Source organism: Triticum aestivum, chromosome 4D (assembly GCF_018294505.1).
Source record: "Triticum aestivum cultivar Chinese Spring chromosome 4D, IWGSC CS RefSeq v2.1, whole genome shotgun sequence".
Classification (NCBI taxonomy): Eukaryota; Viridiplantae; Streptophyta; class Magnoliopsida; order Poales; family Poaceae; genus Triticum; species Triticum aestivum.
The window spans coordinates 225,918,433-225,923,976 of record NC_057805.1 but is presented as its reverse complement, the minus strand read 5'-3'; the positions used below and the strand labels follow the sequence as shown (position 1 = coordinate 225,923,976).

The 5,544-nt window shown below is 39.4% G+C and overlaps 1 long non-coding RNA gene across 4 annotated transcripts; it reads right to left on the bottom strand.

Moving 5' to 3' along the window:
• Nucleotides 1-292: 292 nt before the first annotated feature.
• Nucleotides 293-4,300, bottom strand: LOC123097349 (uncharacterized). Of its 4 annotated transcripts, XR_006447094.1 has the most exons (5): nucleotides 3,881-4,300; nucleotides 2,903-3,084; nucleotides 2,674-2,749; nucleotides 2,410-2,476; nucleotides 293-1,605 (listed from the first exon to the last, which is right to left on the bottom strand). It is a non-coding gene; the product is annotated as an uncharacterized lncRNA (long non-coding RNA). The 4 variants fall into 4 exon arrangements; XR_006447093.1 differs by having other exon boundaries at nucleotides 2,674-3,084; XR_006447092.1 differs by lacking the exon at nucleotides 3,881-4,300 and having other exon boundaries at nucleotides 2,903-3,873.
• Nucleotides 4,301-5,544: the final 1,244 nt, after the last annotated feature.

Sequence of the window (5,544 nt, the reverse complement as noted above, 5' to 3'; positions counted from 1 at the left end):
CGTGGGGGAGGCGGTGGCCGCGGTGGTGGCGAGCGGCGGCGACGAACCCGTTCGGGTAGGTGAGAGAGAGAGGTCCAGGGGAGGGGATGAGCACGGGGGAGAGCGGGAGGGGGTCGAGGGGAGCGCGTGGCTTCTCCGGGGACGTCCAGGGAGAAGCGGCAAGCAGGAGGTGGCCGGGGTGCGTGGTCGCGCGCTCCTCCTGGCGCGGTGGAGACGACGACTGGCAGCGCCAGTCAGCTGGGCCGGTGCAGATGGGTCGCCAGGTAAGTGGCCCAGGTAGGTTCTCTCTCTCTCTCTCTCTCTCTCTGGTTTTCCTATTTATTAATGTTTTCTATTTTCTGCAATTGGTTTTGATTTGATTTAAAACATCAAATCATTTTTTGAACTTTCTGTAAATTGTTATGTGAGCTCAGGAACTAGTCCAATGTCACAGGTAACTTACAAAGATATTTGAACTTTATTTCTTATATAACAGAAATAAATTCAACTCAAATATGTCATTGATTTAAGTCAAAGGCCCAAAATAAATATTTCTGTGATTCCAAAAATATTGGTTTGAATTTTACCTCTTACCAATATTTTCACAGAGTAACAGGAACATTTCTTTGGACTCATTTGATGGGAATTAAATGTTGATTATTTTTAAAAGGTTTCTGAGGCTTTGAAAATTCCCTCAATTCAAATTTTCAGAATTTAGACATGATGAACATGCAAGGACAAGCAAAGGATAAACTAGGGTTGTGACAATAGAAGACGAGATGATGGCAATACTGTGGACAAAAACGGAGTGAAGCTAGACAATAGATTTGTTGTGCCATACAATAGAAACATACTGGTCAAGTATCAAGCCCACATAAATGTTGAATGGTGCAATAGATCAAGGTCTATAAAGTATTTATTCAAATACATCCACAAAGAAGAAGATCGAACAACTGTATTAATAGAAACAGAAGAGCAACAAGGAGAAACAAGAGGTGGCAAATTAACAAACAGGGACGACGAAATCAAGAGATACATTGATGCTCGGTACATATCTGGATGTGAAGCCGCATAGCGCATATTTCAGTTTCCTCTTCAGTATAGAGAGCCTGCGGTTGAAAGGTTACAATTTCACCTAGAAAATGAACATGTTGTGGTATTCCCAGACTCTATGGATTTAGATAAAATCATATCTCGGCCTAACATAGAAAAGACAATGTTCACAGAATGGATGACAGCCAACCAATTGCATGAGGAAGCTCACAGTTTGACGTATGCACAGTTTCCAACCAAATGGACTTGGCATGCAAAAGAGAAAGAATGGAGGAAAAGACGTGGTGGTAAAAAAAACCATAGGCAGGATTTACTATGCACAACCAACAAGCGGTGAAAAATACTACTTGAGAATGCTTCTAAATACCGTGGAAGGATGCAGATCCTATGAAGATATCCGAACAGTTGATGGGGTTGTACATCCAACATACAAATCTGCATGTTATGCTCTTGGGCTACTTAATGACGACAAGGAGTGGAATGACTGCATCAAGGAAGCATCCCATTTGGCCTTTGCTCCTCAAATGCACCAACTTTTCTGCACAATACTTTTATTTTGCGAGGTGACTGATCCTGCAAAGTTGTGGCAAACAAACTGGGAGTTACTATCTGAGGACAAGAATACTCAATTTTCAGGCCCTATAACTCAACTCAGCGCAAATAAAGAGCCTCCTCTTGGCAGAGATCAAACATCTATTGGCTAAAGGTGGTAAGTCCCTCAAAGATTTTCCAGGAATGCCACTACCAGATAGTTCGATTCTTCAAGATATAAATAATAGATTAGTAAATGAGGAACTAAACTACGATAAAGATTCTTTAATAATAGAGCACACAGAGTTACTACAAAAGCTAAATCAAGATCAGAGGATGGCTTTTGATGTTATAACAGAATCAGTTAGCAGCAGTTGTGGAAAACTGATTTTCGTTCATGGATATGGTGGAACTGGAAAGACATTTCTGTGGAAAGCAGTCACGACAAAATTAAGATCCGAAGGAAAAATAGTTCTAGCAGTAGCTTCAAGTGATATAGCAGCACTTCTTTTACAGGGTGGAAGAATAGCTCATTCAAGATTTCACATTCCACTCAAAATCACAAACGAGTCCACATGCAACATCAAGCAAGGAACATTTCTCGCGGAACTAATAAAGAAAACTTCACTGATAATATGGGATGAAGCACCTATGACACACAAGCACTGTTCTGAGGCACTAGACAAGAGTTTGAGAGACATGCTTCGATTCACAAATGAGGTTGCCGAGCATAGACCGTTTGGAGGAATGACAGTAGTCTTGGGAGGTGACTTCAGGCAAATCCTACCAGTTATACCAAAGGGGAAAAGGGAACATATCATTTCAGCATCTATAAAGAGATCGTACCTATGGAAGAACTTTGAGGAGTACCGACTCACAGAAAATATGCGTCTGAATTCATTCGAAGGTAGTCCTGAAGAGAAAGCAAAGACAACAGAATTTGCAAACTGGATACTAAACATCGGCGATGGCACAACAACAACAATAGATGATGAAGACTGGGTTAGCATCCCAGAAGACCTTATTTTACATAAAGGAGATGACCCAAAAGCATCTATAGTTAATAATACATACCCTGAATTACACAACAAGTACACTGATAGAACATACCTAGAGGAAAGAGCGATCCTGTGCCCAAGGAACGAGACTGTTGACCAGATTAACACCTACATCATGAGTCAAATTCCTGGAGAAGAGGTAACCTATCTCAGTTCAGATACAACATGCAAGGCAATGTCTATGGTGGAAGACGAAGATATGTTGTACCCAACTGAATTTCTAAATAGTCTAACATTTTTTGGAATACCCGATCATGAACTGAGGTTGAAAATAGTATTACCAGTAATGCTTATGAGGAACATCAATCAAAGTGCAGGACTTTGCAACGGGACAAGACTAACAATAACACAGCTAGGAAAGCGTTTCATCGAAGGCCAGGTCATAACAGGTGCTAACATTGGTGACAAAGTTTACATCCCATTAATTATTATGTCACCAAGTGATTCAAAATGGCCTTTCATTCTGAAAAGGAGACAATACCCAATATCAGTGTGCTTTGCTATGACAATAAACAAAAGTCAGGGGCAATCTCTCAAAAAGGTTGGACTCTACTTAGAAAGGCAAGTGTTCACACATGGCCAACTCTATGTTGCAATGTCAAGGGTTACCAACAGAAATGGATTGCGGATACTTATATCAGATGAAGAGCGTCCATCCCACAAGGTTGCAAAAAACATTGTTTACAAGGATATATTATAGATATTTTTTTTAATAACTAGAAGTAGAAGTTAAGAACAAATACAAACACTCTTAAATGACCAAATATAATGTGTTGCAGACATAGTAGCCTTTTTTTCCGGAAAGACATAACAGCCTTATCTGTTTTAAATTGGTTTTTTAAATTGTTTTAAATGGTTATCTCTGAAATATTATATTTGTCAGCAAGGTACTTCTCTCTGCATTTACAGGTAAACAAAAATATGCGAGCAAGGGCTAACAACTGATTTGACAAGATCAATACCAGTTATATATGTAATCATTAGGGACGTGGCTCTAAAGTTACAGAGCCATTGAAGAACCAAGATCATTTTCTCAATTACTATAACTTTTTTTCTTACATAGCCTACCAATCATATCCAATTTCACAAATAATAGAAAATACTAGAACAAGTAATTTCGTAGCTGCATCTGCCAGCAATTTCATTGATGGCTCCTCTACCATCGTCTCCCAAGTACACTTTATCGTAAGATGCAAACATACGCTGCTCAAATTTATTTAATACACAGAGGAGATGGTAAGGCAAAGGGAGATACACACCTGTTCGTGCAAACGCACAGTAAATACGAAAAGATGCATACTGAATGGATAAGATAATGCCACTTTCTTTGGTAGATGGATAGGAGTTGCCGGCGCTGCTTCTGCATGAGGAAACTCCGCTCAGCAACGCGGGCGCCGGAGGAGATTGCAGCTTCGGCCGAGACGGCGTACCACACCGCAAAGGGGAACGGCCAGATGGCCGGCGCTCCAGCCGGCGGTATGATGCGATTCGCCACGGAGGACTATAAAAGGTTAATGATGCACGCACTGTCCATGAGATCCACCGGCGAATCCGCTCTCATGGTGCCGGTCAGAGGGGCACTACACACGACGGCAGCGCCGACCGCGGCCGCCGAAACCCGCCGCTCATGCTACCAAAAATCTGTGACTAATAAAAATGCGCACATCTAAATGGACATCAGCCACAGTGTAACTCACTACAGAAAATACAATTTCTATTTCAGTTGACTATATGGGATCAATTTTAGTAGTAACTAACAAAAAAAGTAACGAAAATCAGGATAATTATTTTTATCTTCCTGGCAATTCTATTCTAAATGGACATCAGAACTCCCTACAAATAAACTACTGTCTAAATACATCCAGTTCAGCGTCAAGTAATTCCGAAAAAAAGGAATATATTACACAAAATGAAACTCATAAAAAGAATATACACATGATAGCAAAATCTAATTGTTTAGTATACAATTTACCTAAGGAGTTTTCGAAGGAGTTCTAGAATTGATCGAGCAAAGTAGTAAGTTTAGGGATATATGATAATATTCTTAATTTTTATCTCAAGAAAAAAAAAATTGGTTTCTCAAAATAACATACTTAGCAATATTTATATCCAACAGTACATCCATTAAGGTCACAAAAAATCATAGCAAAAAAAAACAGAAATCATAACAAAATCTAATTGTGTAGCATACAATTCACCAAACAAGTTTTTGAAGAAGAGCTATCGAGCAAAATACTAAGGTTAAGGAATGTCCTAATCTTAAATTCAGTCTCAAGGAACAAATTTATAAACTACATTGTAGCTTCTCAAAAGAACAAGTTTAGCAATCTTTATATCCAAGAGTACGTCGTTAAGACCATAAATAACTATGCATTGCCTTTCATGAAAGTTTACATTTTATCTCACAATAAATATGCTAGCCCGTGCAAACGCACGGGTAGACGACTAGTTAAATTAACCCTGATGCCTATGAACCTGAACCTTGATGTTAATTGAAGTATGTAATTTGTACTTGAAGTGCATGTCATGTTTATGCCCATATGTTTCATGTAGCATGTTGTTTCCTTGATTATAAAGTGCTTATTTGTTGTTTTGGGAACTTGTATTGAGTGTATGTGTTGAACCGTGGCTTCCTTTGGAGCATGCTCTACATGAAACTTGCTTGGTTTTGCATGTAATTTCATCCTGCCTTGTTGCATCCTTGGTTTGAGCATGTGTGCTTGATGTTTGAATGCATTTTGCATCAGTGCCATGGTTAACTTGTTTTGCTCATATCTTCTAGGCCGTAGCTCCGAATTAAACGAACTTTATATGTAACTTGGTTAGAAAGACGCGTAGGTCATCATGGTGCACTTTTAACTTGTTGTTTAACAACTTCAACCTAATGTGCTATTCAGATCTGGACCAATTTTGAAATTTGCAT